At 38.9% G+C, this 19,380-nt stretch overlaps 1 long non-coding RNA gene across 1 annotated transcript; it reads right to left on the bottom strand.

Moving 5' to 3' along the window:
- Nucleotides 1-2,461: 2,461 nt before the first annotated feature.
- Nucleotides 2,462-19,127, bottom strand: LOC131108760 (uncharacterized). Its single transcript, XR_009120530.1, has 4 exons — nt 19,014-19,127; nt 18,681-18,795; nt 17,893-18,100; nt 2,462-7,215 (listed from the first exon to the last, which is right to left on the bottom strand). It is a non-coding gene; the product is annotated as an uncharacterized LOC131108760 (long non-coding RNA).
- Nucleotides 19,128-19,380: the final 253 nt, after the last annotated feature.

Here is a 19,380-nt window from a genome sequence, read left to right as displayed (position 1 = left end):
GCCGTCATTCCGGGTGGATTGACCAAAGAACTCCAGCCGCTAGATATTGGTGTCAACAGGGCATTCAAAGCTAGACTACGAACTGCGTGGGAGTAATGGATGACAGAAGGCGAACACACAGTGGATCGTAAATGCCTGGGCTGATATATCAGTCTCAACTGTGGTCCGAGCTTTCAGGAAGGCAGGAATTGTCACTGAACTGCCAGACAACAGCAGCGACTCTGATTGGAATGACAACTTTGACGAGACGGAGCAAAGCAGGTTGGATGCTGCATTCGCCCAACTCTTCAATTTGGACATTGAAGAAGAAGAATTGGAGGGATTTGTTGTTGAGGAATGAACTGATAAAGTTAAATTTTCTTGTTTCTTTTGTGTGTTTACAGCTGAACAAGGTTGGTCGTATTGTGAATATGGACATTAACGTTTGAACAATGTTGAGTTATTTTTAGATTGTTATTGCTGTGCACTATATTGAGAGTTTATTATATTGTGATTGCATTCAGTTTGATTTACACAACGGTATCAGACTGTTTTTTACGTGTCTACTGAATCGAGGAAAAGTTCCCCTCCACTACGTGATAAAAATGTAGCACTACCTGTTTTACGTTGCTATGGTTAAAAGATGCCAGATGTGAACTACACACCCTATCGATCGGCTTGTGACCCGACTGCCTGGACAAATTTTATAACCTCAAAAAGTTGTCCCACTCTGATAGATAAAGCTTGGAACACTTGGTCAACAACAGATGGTATAAATGCTGTTGCAACTTTGGCGTAACGTTTCCGATGTGACTACTTTTATAATCTTTTCTTTACTGCTCACACAACAACGGAGAGCAGCATTATAAAGTCAGACACTGTAGATTTGAATCTGTTGCTGTTATCAGACATGACGGATGTGTCATCACACACCACGCAGGCTTGGGAATGCTTCATTCATTGCAAATCCAACACACTCAAAAATACTCACTTTGACGTAATGCTACCACCCTTTCGCTACGTTTGACCATAATATTGCTTCAAGGGATGTAGGGAGTAACGATAAATACAATTATATATGAAGTCATGTTCTATAGTATGTGGTCAGGCCCCAGGCAAATTTTGGTATCGATCCAATACCAGGTTTGCACATGCCTAAACTGATGCTTTGTACATAAAGGGGACCTATAATGTTCATTTTTCGTCCCTTTGTATTGAGTTGTGGGCTCCTGTAGAGCAGCTACACACAATAACCAGCACAGAAAACGTTCTAGTTCTGCTAGAATCTGCACCGTTTCAGCTGTATTTCTTTGGATTTTGTGGTTCCCACGAAAACGGTCTGTTTTAATGAATTCCACCCACAGTCCGCCTCCAGGCACACCCACTCAACTGTGGTTGGTCACACTGCCGAGTGCATAGAAAGAGTTCCGGTTTGTGACGCAAACTGTTTTAGAGTTGATTAATGGTATAAGTGTTGATAAACTGCAATTTTGTTGAAACACACTCCTCATAGAGAAACAACTGAAACCCACATGGGCAATCACTGGGCAACAGAGGTGAGGAAAAACTCGCTCAAGGGAAGAAAACGTGCAACACAACTCTTTGGGGCGGCTGATCGGTTTAAGACTGAGTAGAGAGACAGAGGATGATAAGAGAGAAAATAATGTAGAATGAACAAAGTGTAATTATGTTGTAGAATGGTCCAAAGTGTTGAACTACAGCTTGACTGAGCCAAGGTCAGCATAACTCACAACAACGTTGCATAATAGGATATAGAGGCGTTACATAGAAAGCCACCTGTAATGTTAAACAATTTCAAGGATATTCTGTTGGGAGACAACCTGGTCTAATTCCTGTCATTTGTTTCTAACCCTATTTGCAATGGGCAATGTTCCATTGACAATATTTAACGGACTTGCTCACTGTCTCACTATCAATCATGTCTCAGTGCAGTTATATACTATTCTGCAACAAAAACAGAATAGATGGATTGAGCAACCGGGGGAGGGAGGAGAGAACAATGGAGGCACAACCGTAATAATCCCGTGATGACAGCAGTGACAGTAATGGTCTGCTCCTAGCACTGCCATTACCGGCTTCACCAACACCAGTAACAAGGAGATAAATGTGAAGGTGCAACGATAGCAGGGGAAGCAGGGGGCACCGACCACAGGGGAGCGGGAGAAAGATGAAGAGAAACACGTTAGTAATTTAATTTAAGACACATTTCACAACCATGCAGGTAAAAAACTACCAACGACATGAATGAAAATCAGAGGGCAGAGATTACTTGCAAAGTCAATGAATTTATTCACAGCTTTCCCACATTTGAATACTTTACCTTTTTTGTACGCAAGTTTTACACTTGTTTTAAATAAACCTTGCACTAATACTAGTGCAACAGAGTAATGTGTTTATTTTGTTAGTTGATGGTTTTGTGCCCCCCCCCCCCCAAAAAAAAAAAAACTAGGTAAAAGTGATATTAAATGTTCAGTTGGGCATTCATTGGTCATTTGCAATTAGTTTTGCATCATTTTCTGCATGTAAATCTATAGTTATTGTCCATAAAATGTGTTTTGTGTTAACATTTTTGGGTGTCCGGAACAGATTAATAGAATTTACATTATTTCCTATGTTAAAATTTGATTGAGTCCAATTTCGCTTGGATTAATGGGTTGATTAATGTTGTTAACCAAGGCTCCACTGTATTATGAGACGACTAAGTTAGGGGTATTGAACGAAAATTAAAAATAGGTCCACAGACAGAATATTTTGTCAAGCTAAGGTACGAATCTTGCTTCTTTCCATGTGCATATTTAAGGTCAGATTTTACATGCAATGCAACCTTGTATGCATGTTAGAAAAAGTTATGTGGGTTTCCTATCATGCCTAGAAGAGAGTGTGGTTTTGCATTTATGCTGGTATATTTTGGATAGGCTTTGTTGGCTCCAGCTGGTGTCCGACCCTTGGTTTTATCAGTTTCCATTCATGATATTGGCTGATTCTCCATGGAGCATGACCCTTGGGAGACACATCCTGTGGTGTTGTGTTATTGTTATTTGCAGCTTGAGTGAGATAGTTGTTTGGGTTAGTGACCTCCTGTTCTTTTGAACTGTGTAACTGTGTATTTTCTAAGCTATTAGCTGCAAAGCTTCTTCCTACTCCTTTCCACTGTTCCAGTCTGAGATGCTGGCTCGCAAACTCCGAAGAACTTGGAAACTCGGGTGATGTAGACGCCATATTGAGCACCCAATCATACGTCGCCATCACTGCCAAATTGGGTGTGCCAAGAGAGAACGGGGAAGATGCCTAATTCAAGTTCTGCATGGAATTTTTCCAACTGGTTTACAGGCCAAACAAGAGCCCACGTGATTACCTTCCGCAAGTGAGGCTGAAAAAAAACTTTTAACTGTATTTGGCCATTAAAACACAATTTTTCTACGTAGCTAAATTTGTTGACATTGTGGCATCATAAGGATAGTGATACTTGTCCTTCCAAAATCATCCTTCTGATCCTCCCTTCACTTTCAGGTGGTATGTCAGTTTAACAGCCCTTGACAATACATACAGTACGTAAATCTGTAAATCTATGACAATATTGTGCATAAAAACCATACTTGTTACCCTTCTTCTGTCTCTCCTCAACTTCTAATTCAGGGGTTCAAGATAGCTTGGTAATACTTGATGCTTTTATCAGTGCATTCTCTTTGATGTAGTTCAACTTAAACTCAATCAGCTGCCTCCTCTCAGAAGCACGTTATGTTTTGCTGATTTAATTAGTAATCTGTATCTGTAGTTTGCTGTCTCGCGTAATTTTAATGAAGCGTGTCTGTTCCTCTTGAACATTCAAGCACTCTTCCATTCTAAACCCGTTTATCATCTAATCCGTTTTCATCAGATGATGATGACAATCATTGTGTCGGATGAGAATGAAGTGAGGCATGGTGGGATTTCAAACATGCTGCTGCAAAGGGTTCACTCACAATATGAACTCAGAAGATGCCAAACAAGCTCTAAAGTTGTGCTCATTTTAGCAGACAGTGATTTTTTTTGCCTGCACTTGTTAGTTGCTCAGTAGGCTCACTGCATTACAAATTGCATTCACACCTCCAGACTGTCTGAGAAAACAATACTGCTTTTGATTGTAGAATAGAAGAATAAGAATGTACCCTTTCTTAGCCACTCTACTTTATGGGCAACCAGGTCCCCTAACCATGTAATTGTCCTTGTCAGTCATGGCCCACTGTTTCACAGGCATCAACAAACTACATTTTTGCATCTGTAGTGACAGGGACATTTGGGCTGAATATGTCATGTAATTAATGTGTAATTAACCTGTAATTAATGCCAGTATTTGCCAGTATCATGTGGTATGATTTATTATTTGGATTTATTATTATTATGACTTTGAGCTGGAGGGTTACAAGATGACCTGCATCAACAGGAACGACACGGGGGGAGGAGTCGTTGCTGTGTGTGGACAAACAACTGAACTATAAAGTGGTAAAGAACATGTCAACTGCCATTGACAATATTTTAGAATGTATTACCATTGACATCTGTAAAGAAAAAAGCAAAACATACAATAAGTTGCCGATACAGAACTCCAAATTCAAGGAGAGAAATGTTTGAGGGTTGCATCAAAACAGCTTTCATAGACAATAGTCAAAAATCAATTTTCACATGTGGAGACTTCAATATTGATCTGTCAACTGTGTTGTTTGATGGTAAGAAAACTAAATGAAACAATTGCAAGACAAATTCATGTTGTAGGCTATATCTTTATTTTTTTGTTGGCAAATTCCAGCCTGATCTTCCTATTCGTGCTCATGAGTGGTTCGCAAGTTTTCCTTGAACAGGAGATAGTGATACCTTCGCTCCTGCCCTCTAGATGTTGTCGATGATGACACCAGCAGTTGTTTTAAGGTGTTTCTTTACTGCGGCGCTTACAATGCTTCTGTCACCAATGTCTGATGTTTTCCTTTGTTGTACCATTCCAAATGGTTGTAATGGCTAAGGCCAATGTTTGTGCAACAGTCCTGATTGATTTTCTATTTTCTCCCAGATTCACATTGTTTTTCAGCCATGACCAAAAGACAAAAACTATCCAGACCAATCTGAAACTGAGTGTAGACAATAAGTGATATTTATTGATGGAATACGTAATGTAATAGGACACACCTGGGTAACAAAATACATTGGTAAATCACATGTTCTGATACTTTTGTTCACATAAAAAACGGGGTGGGTTCAAACAAAAGGTGCTATCTTCAAGGTTGTGCATCCGATCCATATCAGAGTTTTATGCTGCTGATACCGATTGCGATAATGCATGAGTGAAATTGGCCGATGCTGATACGGATACCAATACCGGTCACATACATTATACACATTTAAATTTACTCCTGGCTACCAAGTTTGTTTTCTTTTGAGAGCTACATTTACAAAATGAAAATGGTCAAGAGCCACTCATTTTTATAACATAAACAGTGCTTAGCTTATTTATAGCTTATTTCAAGCCAAACAAAGCCAATATGCTTGTTTTATCAGAACATAAACAAAATGCTTGTATCCACAGTATTTCACAATACATTTATTTCTTGTCTTCTCACATTCTTAACTTAAAAACCTGAATGAAAAGCAGGTTTGCCCGCCTATGCTACGCCTTTACAACCGCATTCGCTGCCTTCTGAACTGCAGCCTCTTCTGTGCCCGGAGAGGAGAGAAAATGCCAGCACTTGTCTGTCATCAACGTCCTCATACACGGCAGACATGTTTTTTCTGAAGGCTGCAGTGGACACTGAGCTGCAGCTGATCAGCAGAGGTGATCGGTGTTTCAAAGTAAGTATTGGTAAGTAAGACCGATCAATCAGAGCACCCCTACGTTTTTATTTGTGTAGGCCCATGACAATTTGTGTACTCCACTTTGGAAACCTTGGACATAAACAATGTTGGTAACAGCATTGAACCCTGGGGTACACCTCAATGAATACATTGAGGAGGATGAAAGCACAAGATTTTTCAGACTCAATGTGTGAAATTCACCGTATTTATTTTACAGTGTGACTGATTGAAACAAAAATAACCAATTCCGCTACTGCAAAGGGTGGAGGATCATCCTGTCCTCTCATAGCTCCTTTCAAAATGCCTTTCAGCCTTCAAGCTTTGAAGGATGCTTCTACCGACCCAGCCCCCAAATCAGAGCAAGAAAAGGGTGTGATTTTTTTCGTCTCCTTTTGGCGTGGGGTTACCATTGTAACGCATCAGGGTTTTCCTCTGCTTATAAATACAATATGTGAATGTGTGTGATAATTTAAACCTGTACAATTATATGGTAGCATACAGAAATATGGTGTGTGTGTGTGGGACTGGAGTACTGAAAATGAAACAAAAACCCAAGAATGAGCAAGATGTAAAACATTATGTGCACTGTATGTATTGCCATGCTTTGTATCTTCGGAGGCATCTGTGGTGACATCTTCAAAAATGTCTGGCAAAACTAGGAGAAACCAAGTGGTCTGAACTTGTCTCTCACACTGCTTTGACCACACCCTTAACAAGCCATCCACTCTGCCTGTCTTCATCAACATCTTGAAAAGACAACAGATTTGGCATCTGAGAACCTGGGAAAAATGCCTTCGCCACAAGTGTATGGTGAACTTTGCAGAGCAACTTTGGCAAAGATCATACTATTCCACCGAAGACGTGGAGGGGAAGTTTCAAAAATGCAATTAAACAGCTTCCTCTGCAGAGACAGAACGCCCCTCCATAAGGATGTTGCCGTTGGCCTCACAAAGTTTGAACAAAAACTCTGTGGGAAATTAGGGCTAAAAGAGGACGAAAAGTTGCTGTGTTGCTATCACCGGACATGGTTGATTCATTGACACTTCTCTTCACAAAACGGAAGGAATGTGGAGTTCCAGAGGAGAACAATTTTTCGTTTGGAAGGCCCCACTGTTTAACTTCTTACAGAGGACAGGATTGTTTAGGGACTTGTTTAGGGAATGTGGTGCTCAGAACCCAGAACTCCTGAGGTCAACCCAGTTACGCAAACATGTTGCAACGTTGTCCCAGGTCCTGAACCTCAAAAACCATGAACTGGACCAAGTTGCTGACTTCCTCGGCCATGATATTCGTGTCCACAGAGAATACTACAGGCTTCCAGAGGTGACAACGCAGCTGGCCAAAATATCCAAACTACTGCTTGCCATGGAGAAGGGATCCGTCAGGGAAAAACTGTTGAAGAGATTGAGATATTAGGTATTGTTAAAGGTTTAGGTGATATTAACATTTCATACATTTTGTAGGCAAGCATTCCTTGACGATATCTAGCAAAACATGACTTGTCTACAGACTACAATTTAGTGAATTCATGATGTAAACAAATTAATGTTAACATGAAATTGATTTTTTTTTTCCCAGATAACCTTGACTTCACTGCTTCTGGAACAAGTGAAGAAAGTGAAGCTGGGGGAGATGATCAGCTCTCATGTCCACAAACAGACATGGGTAGGTGTGTAGGCAACCCAAGTCCAGTAGTCAAATTGCCTACTATAGCACTTTCGATTACCTAAATGATAATCTATCTAAATGACTGATAATCTTCAAACATGCAGCTAGATGTATGAAAAGATGGAATATATGTCAAATTATATAAATCCACATATGGAGTGTTCTATGATGCACTCCCCTAAATCACAGTATATACTAGGTTGGCAGCAGACACACAAAGGATTATTTGGTGCCCAGTGGTGACATTGAGAACTAATGAAACATGATGTAGTTTGTTAAATGTTATCTGCCGTAGTTCCACAGTTCTTGGGCAACATGAAAGTGTAGCCAGCATGAAACCATCTAAGACGCAAAGACTGCACTTCCTGGTTTAGTATGGTCTTTACTCAGTTGTTTCCAATTTCATTGAACTTCTTTATTGTACTTTATTCACGGAAGATGTCAACACCTAGTACATATACCCAGTCAATGGCTAACCAGTGGCACTGCAAATAAAGCCTATTTGCAGAGAGCACTTGTTACCGTGGCAGTGCCAAATTTGCATATCAAATACATGTGCTACTGATACAGCTTTTTCAATATCATCTCTGGATTAACTGTACTGTGCATTTGAATGAACACTAGCCTGCATAGTACATGACCTATACTAAACCTTGATGTGGATTTGTCAGGACAGGAGAGAGCTGTGCAAACTGTTGACAACCCTTCAGCTGCCTCAGATGGTATGATCTCATGTCGGTCCACCAACCACTGTTTCATACATTGTAAGTAAAATCAAGTGTTGGGGTTATCTTAAATCAGTTTTTCTTATTCCACAGACGTCACAGATGACTCTGCCCTTGTAGAGGCTTCTAGCGGTATGATCAAAGACATAGTAACCATCGAGAGATGTGCTTAGAGATTGGCTTTCTTACTGATAATTAAGTTACATAACAATGCAATTTTAACACTATAAACACTAATACTGTTTTATTTGCTGTTTTTTAGAGGATAATAGGAAGAAAAAGTCCAGCAGGAAAAAAACCCCACCATGAACAAAGTGGTAAATCACACATGCACCGACACAATTGAATAACCTTTGTATTCAAATGTGAAAAGGAACATGGATGTAGAGGGTACTGCCTGTATAGGTCAAGGTATTATTTTTTTATAGTTTTTATTTTTTTTTTTATAGTGGTTACCAAAAATGCTGACGTGGATGATCTGAGGAGGAAAAAAAAAGCAGCCGGTGTCCAGCTGAGGTTGGAGCAGTGATGAGACACTTTAAAGATTACATCCACCAGGGTAAACTAGTGACAATGATTCAGTGTCAGCAGTGCCAGACCACTGAGCATCATGTGCTTGCCAATCACACTGTTCAAAATATAAGAGACTTTGTTAGATATCGTGGCATAACCTTGAAGAGGAAGAACCAGTAAGTGAAGAGAGAGAGCCATTGTTTGTTTATGATGTTGTTTTGTGTTTGTTACAAGTTAAAAGATAAGAGCTGAGCTCTATTAAGTTGCGACAAAGCCACAAAAAATAAAGTTGGTTCCTCGTAACTGATTATACCTGGTGTAATGTCTTTGTCTATGAGATATGTATAGCTAGGTTTTACCCAAGGTGGATAATGACTATTTTATATTGAGCATGTCTTACACACATGCCGCAGATCAGGTATGTCTTTAAATTTCCCAATAGTATTGTGTTCAGCTATTTGTCCTCATGTACTGGGTGTGTCCTATTAATGCACATTACCTTCATTTTTGTGTTTGTTTGAATCCATGTTCCAGCAAGTCACATGTGACCCTCCAAGTCACATTAGTGTCAGTGTTTGTGTGTATCAAATGTCCTTATGAATCAAGTTGGTGCTTATAATTCTCAATTTTGTCATGGGTGGGTTTTAGCAGCTCATTAACTTTGTCCTTACAAATCGTCATAGTGTCAGGTTATTGTAACTTCTGTTGCTTTTTGTGTATAGGGCTTTTGAAGTGATATTTGCATATTACAGCCCAAACCAAATTTTTTTTATATATGCCACACCTCTGGGAAACAAGCGGAAAGGGGTGCCACCCTAATACACCAAAAAACCTGTTTGGAGAGAGGTGTCCTCATAGTTCACGAAAAAAAAATGTGTGTGTGTGTGGGGGGGGGGGATCAATATTAATTTTATCAAGTACATGTGTACTAGCAAGCATGTGTGTGTCTAGTTAGCATGCAAACATAACTTATTTATTTCTTCAAGGACTAATAAAATATTTATTGAATTGAAGTACTTGTACAAAATAAACATTGCAAACATCTATTTATGTCTGTTTTATTTTTGGTCATGGTGACTATAGACGAACAAAACATTTTAATCTCCATTTTAAGGATGATGATTTTAAGATGACTGATTTATCACATATGATGCGTAAAAGGCTCAAGTAATTATTTAGCTCTTTTTATGTCGTCACTTCAGAAGTTGACATCAAATAATGCATAAAACGTTTTGAGTCAGAAAAGCATTACACCATGGAAAGTTATGTGCTCATGTGCACACTGGTTCCTTAGCATTTCATGCCAGAGAATTTCAACACCAATCTATTTTGTATTACTATTTCTGCTCCTGCTGCATTAAGATCACACACACATACACACATGCATGCATGAACACACAGGGCAAGGCAGTAACTCTGCAGTCTTTGCAAGATTGATTGAGCACATGCCCTCTTCCCCCAAAGGGATAATTTCACGCTGCCGTATTAGACTAATTCGCTTGGTGTGGAAATGGCAAGCGTGGAGGGCATGTTCCCCAACATGCCACCAGCTATATTAGCAGTCAAAGCAGACCAAGCAAGGAACCGTTGTAAAAGTGACCGAATGTATGCACACGTGCTTTAGAATGTGTGTGTGTGTTGCATTTTTTGTCCCTTTTAAAACGTGCATTTGATTGAACATAAATAAACATAAATAAGACATGACATAGACTCACAAGTGAACATTGACAGGATACCTGGTGGTTGTTGTCTCAGTAATGTAACGTTGCTGACACATTTTGGCCAGTGTAGTAAAATACTACTGCAATGGCGCAGTGAACATTCACACAGGAGCTGCTGTCAGTGACAACTCACTTCAGTCACTGGTGCTCTCCATAATGCTAACTATTAGGAGTGTATCGATTTGTTTTAATAATGATTCGATTAAATTCCCAACTTGTGGTTGCTGATACGATTCAAGGACAATATTAGCTCATGTATAACGATACAATACAAAACAATCCAAAATTTCAATCAATTCAGTAGCTTTTTAGCCAAAAATGAATCCAGTGTGATTGTGAAATAATACCTGGATACTGAACAGTGCAGGATTTGTTTATGGGTTTGCTGGATTTGTTAGATTATGTTTTGTAAGAGAATCAGGTATCGATGATGAATAATGTTAACATACTTATGAATAAATGATCAATCAGTACAAAAAAAGTTTAAAAAGCAATAGAAAATCAGGTGTAACCGACACTGTACCAACAATGTAACAACATGAACAACACTTCTAATTACTGTCAATCCAGGAGGAACTCTGAGTAGACCAACTGCTCCTTCAGATAAAGAGGATCCAGATGAGGTGGCTCATTCATCTGGTCAGGATGCCTCCTAGACGCCTCCCTGGGAGGTGTTCAGGGCATGTCTGACTGGCAGGAGGCCTTGGGGAAGGCTCACGGCACGTTGGAGAGACTATGTCTCTCAACTGACCTGGAAATGGGAATACCCTGGGAGGAGCTGAGGAAAGTAGCCAGGGAGAGGGAAGTCTGTGTTTCTCTGCTTAGGCTGCTGCCCCCTTGACCCAAACATGGACAAGCAAATGAAGATGGATGTATATAAATATGTTGTTTATTCTGATTATAACCATAATCAACATATAAAAGTAAAGTCATTAAGTGATTTTGAAAATGTAATGTAATAAGCATACATAGGTATATATGTCATTGTGGACAATACTGGTCCTGTATTTACTACCCCCTTTCTCCTTTCGCCCTTGAAGATGTTCTTTACTCATGAACATTCACTGGACTTTTAAGAGAAATGGAATGGCACTTAAGATGGTTACAGTGAACCCCTGAGGAGGGGAGCCCAGGGAAAGGCATGGAGGGCATGTTAAACCACAATCAGTGAGCATTCCATTTGTATATATATTTTTTACTGCTTTTTCAATCTCTCCCTTGTGTCTGCCAATGTAGCTTGGATGGTGCAAGGAAATGAGGGAAGAGTGGGCAGAAGAGGACGGAAATGTTTGCTTGCTTCAGTGCTGTGATAAATGTAACCTGCATTGCTCAGAAATGTGAATTCAGAAAATCCAAATGGTTAAAAAACTACACAGGAAACACTAGTCGTAGTAGTAGTAGTATTAGTGAAGAGGTTTTGATATGGGTCACATGGGCAATTGCTCAGGGCGGCATTCTTTATGAGGATATGTGTGGCAGGTGGGGTCGTGGTGCACCCCCTACTGCTCACACGAAGTGGATAAAACCAAACCAAACCGAACGGGAAGGGACGCGAGTTCACGACTGGAGCCCAGTCCTTTGGTTACCTACAAAATAGTAAATTACTATAGAAATTGCTTTAAAATTTCCTTTTTATATTATATCTTATTGGATAAGCAGCCCCTCACCCCTTTGTGCTTTAAACTGCATGGCTTCACTCCATCACAGTATTAAAAAAAATAATTTATTAAAAGGGGACCTATTGTGCTTTTTTGTTGACCCTTTGTAATGAGTTGTGTTCTCCTATAGAGCATCTACAAACAATATCCCGCACAGAAAACTTTAGATTTTGCAGAATCTGCAACTATTCAAGTTGTATTTTTGATCTGTTTTAATTTATTCCACGCACAGCCTGCCTCTGGGCATGCCCACTCAACTGTGATTGGTCACACACCCAAAGTGCTGCCTCACTATGAACCATATAAGGAAGTTAGTTTTACCATGCCTTTTGAGTGTTTTGAGCCATCCCAAACTTCTTTCAGGGCTCACGTCCAAATGCGCAAACCTCATTTTCTGAAACTTTGGCATCGTAAAACATGAGAATACAACATTCTAACTAAATTCATAGGTCAGAAAAGTGGAAAAAGATGTACATTTAAGCTAATTTAAAAAATAGTTAGCCTAAAGCAAGTGTTTTCAAGCATAAAAAATGCTAAATGAACTTTAATACAAATATAAAACATTCAGAAGACATTAAAATTGTGGTATGTAATACTTTGCACTAGTCACTAGGTATAGGTAGTTTTTAGAGACTTTTATTTCAGGTTTGAATAACTTCAATATCTAATATAACTTATTATTGTTAGTAACATAATAATAATAATAATCATCATCATCATAGTAACAAAGGCTACTGTTGTGCCCATAACTCAGGGCTAGAACCCAACTCTGAACCCCTGATATCACTAGCCATCTTGACTATAAAAACGATAAATAAATAATATACAATAAATACGATAACAAGTGCACATGTTATCATTGACAGCCCACTTGTTACGTTATAGACATTTAGAGACCATTGGAGACTACTACTCTCCTCAATATTTTGTATTACATTTTTTTTTAATATTTGTATTTTCACTCATTTAGCCATTTTTATGCTTGAAAAAGCTTAATTTAAGCCATAAATACATATAATTTGCTTAAATATGGTTCCCCCCCACTAATACTAGACCGTATTCAACCACGAAACAGTGATCAGATATATGATATATGATTATATTGGTATGATTTTTCTGACCTGCCTGTAGGGAGTGCAGCGTTAAAGTTTTCAACTCTTGCAAATCCCCTCTGTTAAAATAAATGCCACTAAGCAGGTCCCAGTTAGAGAAAGGACACCTTAGTGGCCCTTTGAGAAAGCGAGTTAGGGTTTCCAGATTGGATACACTATCAGCAAATTAGACAAAGAGCTGTTGATGTGGAAACGCATTACAGGTGGGGCAAAAGTGCTGAGAAGCAAGGTTTTTTTTGAAGAGCTAATGGATTTTAAGTGAGCAAACTTAATAGATACATTTCATTGACCAAGGTGCAAGGGAGGTCAGCTGTAGCCGACTTTGAATAACTAATTTCAGGTAAATACATTCAGGCTGAGAAGGAAAAGGCTCACTAACATAGATACAGACTCACACTGTAACTGACAGAATGCATTCCCTTTGCACCCGGGCAACCCTTATCATGCAGCTCAAACATCTTTTTGCTGGTATGCAAAATAGCATTTTTTTAACCTTAATTTCTCTTCACCCTCAAAAAGCTGTTGGTTTAGCAATTTGCTCCCAATGTGGCTCCCACAAACTTGTGGGTTGTCTCTTCTCATCATTCCTTCAGTAGCTCTCTCAGAACTCTCCCTGAGTGTAAATCTTTCATATGGATTCAGCTGACTAACTTTTGGTCCTGTCTGCTGTGCTAAAAGAGGCTGTAGTCTTTCTCTACTGTAGTTGTTTACAACTCTTTCCTCAACAACAATTGTTGCAGACGTTTGGATTGGTTCATATTTTGCACAACACCACAAGAAGGGAATGAACTCTGATGCTATCCATTTGTTCTGAACTTTTATCTGTGAAAAGTGTTCTTTCCAAAAATGTGAGAAGTAAGGAGAAATGGTTTTCCGAGCATCATAGCCCAAGGCTTTGCCACTGGCTCAAATAGGAAGGCTGTTCTGAGCTAACATTCCCAATGTCTATTACATCCTCACTATATTCAGTACAAGAGGAGAGACCTTAGGAAAAAATGTCTGCATTAAATTTGTTTAGAATTAACAGCAAAAAATTTTTCACCAAAGCAGTGGAATTATTAGTTGAAAAATGCTCTGAAAGCTCATCTTTGGACGCTTTGTATTGAGTGTTGGACTCAATCTGCATCTATTGCAGCTGTATTTCTTTGGATTTCATGCTCCCGCGAAAATGGTCTGTTTTAATTTATTCCACCCACAGCCCGCCTCCAGGCACGCCCACTCCGCTGCTGTTGGTCACACTCCCAAGTGCTTAGCAGGACTTGTGGTGTTGTGCCGCTCGATGCAAACCCAACTTTATTGGAGTTGATAAACTATATAGGAGTTGATAATAAACGGCGATTCATCTTTTTAAATTGTCCCCTTTTAACATACAGCCATATGTGTTGGATCCCGTATCTGATCCAGAAGTAGAGGCGGGACAGTCCGAAGTTTCTCAAGAAGAGGTTACTACAAGACGTCTCTCAATGGTAAGTAGCTTTAGCATTTTAGCACCTTCCACAGCATCGGTAACGTGTAATGTGGTTATTACACGTTTTTTGCAGGACTACCAGTGTGTAAAAAACTAAAAGCCATTGATTGTGGTGAGAAATGGCTATAAGCGACTCCGCTCCTCGTATGAACTAGGTATGATCCATTATAAACAAGTATCTGTTATGGATATTGCATTTTTTTTTTACCACAACAGAGGGAATATGTATGTTGCCACACACAACAACAGATTTATAACTGCTATGACTGTACCATGTTCATCAAAAAATGAGGCCAAATCAATGCATGGCAATAAAACTGTCTTCTACGAAACTGGAACGAAGACTGCAGCTCAAGAGTTGGTGTCTTGGCTGCAGGGCTGAAGGCTTGGAAGCAGACGGCAGGACTGGGAAACTGGCTCGTGGTTAGCTGGCTACCTGTTATCAGGATGGTGGCTCATTGGCTAAAGGCTATCAGGTTCATGGTTAGAAGGCAGAAGGCTGCAAGACTAGAAAGCTGTTAGTCTGAGGACTGAACAATTGTGTATGTGTATATCCTAACTTATACATAAATTACATCTGTAAAGCAGGTACTATTTACAGATGAGACTACTGCATTCTGCTTAGGGACAAATATAATGGCGTTTATGAGAAACATCACTGTAGAAATTAACAAAAAGAGACCGTCCTTGAACCTCACTAATCCAAAACAATGTTATTCTGTAAAAGTAAAAATACAGTAATCTCTTGTTTATCCCGACTATGATAAGTCAGTTTGCAATTCATAGGTGTCGTACATAGGTGTGAATTTGTGAAACCAAACGAGGGTTAATCATTAAAATCACCTGCTTTAGTGAACGTCTGGAAAGAAAACCTGTAGTGTCTTAGCTCTCCATGGCATGAGTTTGACACCCCTTGTCTAGGATGTACCCAGCCTCTTGCCCAAAGTCTGTTGGGATAGCATTGCCCACTTAACACGTGACTCAGATGCATATCGAGATGAAGTCCACATTACTGCACTAATTCAAGGACACGGCAGGGGTGCACGGCTCGTATTGCAACTGCTGATCCTGAAAGTAGAGTGTTGCAAGAGGTTTCTCCAATAGGAGATATGGCATGGCTCCTTTGTGTAGCTGGCTCCAAATCAGCCCTACCATCAGCTCAAAGATGGCATTGCTAGCTACACGATATTTTTGAACCGTTTTTATTTCTGAGAATCCAAAAACATAGACCTGATAAAAATAATAAAAAAATTTGAAAAATTGCTAGAATATGCATTTGGCACATTCGGCCCTTACTGAGGTTTTAAGAAGTACAATATGCAAAAGTAAGAAGGGGGAGTGAGACAAAAACATTTGGAACTTGTAATTAAAATATATATATATATATTATATACAACTACATTATTGTAAAATGTAAATCTAAATGTTAAAACTAAATGTAAAAGAATTAAAAAAATATAAATTTGTAATGCTAAATGTTGCATGTAAGTGCTATATGTTATATCTAAATATAAATCTTATATATAATTAATTAATGTGAAATCTATTTTAAAATTATATATACATATATGCTAAATATTAATGTCTAAATATTAAATCTAAATACGTGTTATACATGCTAAATCTAAATATATATATAATCACAGTATAAACATTAAATAACATTTTAAAACTTGACAAATGTTTGAAAAATAAGCAAATAGTCCATGCCTCTCAGTGTGAACAGACCCGCCCATACTTCTGACTGCTGTACTATGAATGCTGTGACTCCTGTGAGGATGAAGGACCACAAGGCCTTTCCACTAAGTCAGTAATGATACTGTCATGTTTAGTGAGGTAGACAAGCATCAGCCTTGCTTGCTGGAACAATAGACTTTTATTGCAGGTCTTTTATAGCATTTTTGTAGAGCTGCTGGAAATCTGAATTTATTTTTGGAGATTAATAAAGTATCTATCTGCCTGTGTGTAACTGTCTAATCATCATAATAATAACACAGGCTATGGTTGCGGCTGTAATCGCCTCCAGGTTCCCTTCAACTCTGAACCCCCGACATCCCTTCCTGTGCTCCACACGTCCAAAATCATATATTGCAACACACACAGGCACAAGTCTTATTTATGTCTTAAATGTCTTATTTTCTCTGATTATATTGTGATGGTGAAATTAAATATTTGTGTATTCTTTTCTTTTATCAAGGTTAGTCTAAGAATGTCTAATATGACTCATACAGTATGATATAATTATTAATTTTATTACATATAATAGTAATTATTTGAGATCAGATCTGACCAGATCTGCACAGGTTGTTACTGGAATCTCCTTCCATGAGGACATCAGTGGTGGAGATGGTGGATGCACTCCACCTTCTGCTTGAGGAGGAGACATACTTGACCACAAAATCACCTTCATCTTCCTCAGAAAGGCAGCTGTCACATTGGAGGTGTGTTTGGTGTGTTTTATTATTCAAGAGTCAAGAGACGTATTTGATTCAGAGAGCTGCCTTTTGACCCACTGCACTGTGTGCACATAACCGCATCTTAATGCAAAGTGTGCTTCTGTTGCGTTCAATATTGCCAATACAGTTAATTAACATATCAATTAGTTAAAGGCTAGGATAAGGTCATCCCAGCAGAAATAAAGCTGTAATGAATAACTCATCACAAAAATGCATGTCAGTTTAACATGAATAATGATCGTTTGGTCTGGACAGGTCATGGCAGTAATTATCTGATACGTCAATATTAGAGGGACACCAATGATGGATTAATGCAAAAATTAATTATTGAGCGAAAATAAATCATTATTGAAATAATTGGTTGAGGTTTTGTAGGATGGTAAGACAATTTAACTCATAAGAACCCAGACCCATTTGTGCTTAAAGAAAATGATAGGGGATATACCACAGACTAAGTGGAACACATTTCTAAAATACTATTGTGACCTAGGTCTAATGTAGTTAATTTATAAAACGCTGTAGTGGTTAATACAATAAGACTGGGCCTGAGTTTCCGTGTGTTGTACACAAAAATCTCAATGTATACTACTATTAAGTTGTAATAAAGACCTCCACAACTAAATTTCAAATATAACAGATGAACATGAATGTATTTGCAATAGATACCCTGTGTTGTTGCTTGGGTGGGGTGAGGCCTACAAACAAAATGGCAAGGAGAGCACAAAATAAAGTCAATTGGGGTACTCACGAATCCTTGAGAGTGGCTAGGGAAACCCGCGCACATGTGGATATGTAGTTTTCAGATAATCTCTTTGATGTCAGCATACTTAACATCCAAAAGCAAGGCAAGACAAGGCGGTGTCACTCAGCAGGCCCGGCCCGGAATACAGGATGGCAGAAAAAATGGCAGGGCAGCAGAAAACAGCAGGTACCATCCATCGGGAAAGCATCACCTCCTTTTAAGCAAATAAACTCCATTTAGATACTATGAAACATGCTAAACACGTCGAGTTAGCATTACCTTTAGCTGGATACACATCACAATGCTAAATTATGATATCAAGGCCTACTCACTTGTGCAATGCTAGGCTACTAGCGATTTCTAAATAGCATTACATTTTCAAGTTCTACAGCTACAACAAGTAGTCACAGCATATGTTGCCCCTCCACAACCTGGAGAGGGGTCTGCATTGAAAATCCTGTGGTACAGAATAAAGAAGACAATCCAAGATGACTTGACGTATATTCACCTTCAGGATTTTTTCTCCTCTCAAAAATAACAACACTTCAGATATCATAAGATGATTACGTCAACAATTACCCATTTGTTTCCAGACACATTTCACATATTTCAATTAGCCGCCTGCTTCATGCTATCAGCTGTACATTAAGGCTTGCTAGCATTAGCCATTTTGCTTATGTTCAAATGCTCAACAACACATTGTGTAACAAACATTTAGCAGTCAGCTGTTTACTCTTGCAACTTTCTAAACTCTTTACAGCCGTTAGTATAAATTATCTCTACTTTGTACTAACCTGTGGTACAGAATAAGGAAGACAATCCAAGATGACTTGACGTTTTCAGGATTTCTTCCTCTGTCGTTTTGTCACCTACTCTATACCACCATCGCGGCGAGCACCCCCTAGTGGACTTTGCGATATTACATCCAAACGCCAACAACGGAGGTTATTTTAGAAAGAAACATATAAAAAAATAGTAGGGTGTCTTTTTTCTTTTACAACTGAATTTTATATGTATGACATGAACTATTACTACTCTTAAATGCCCTAAACATATTTATGCATTTTAAACGTTTTTTTTTTAAACCATGTTAACTTATCTTTTATGTACCTTACACATATATTCACCTTTTGCAGTTCAAAAGAAGTTAATATCACGACCACGAGTCGTCGACCTTCGATGATAGCCTTACGTGTTACTACTTAACTTATGTCTTGTGCTCGCTTGACGTCCTTCCCGCTCCTCTCTGTCCAATTTGCGCTTGCTCTTAGTCCCGCCCCCAACCCTTTGGATTGGCTGGTACATTTACAGAGACCCAATGACAATACAGACATGGAATGGTTGACAGATTGCTATGAACAAGTTAGATTGACAAAATCCCTGTTGCACATCAACCACACTTTCCTAATAACATATATTGCAAACAATTATATGTTTTACATATTCTTTGCCTGAATTAAGCATTTTCACGCATACAAATGACTAAATGAACAA

The sequence above is a fragment of the Doryrhamphus excisus genome, chromosome 21, assembly GCF_030265055.1.
Source record: "Doryrhamphus excisus isolate RoL2022-K1 chromosome 21, RoL_Dexc_1.0, whole genome shotgun sequence".
Lineage (NCBI taxonomy): Eukaryota > Metazoa > Chordata > Actinopteri > Syngnathiformes > Syngnathidae > Doryrhamphus > Doryrhamphus excisus.
The sequence above is the reverse complement of the archived record's forward strand: the minus strand, read 5'-3'. Positions and strand labels throughout refer to the sequence as shown.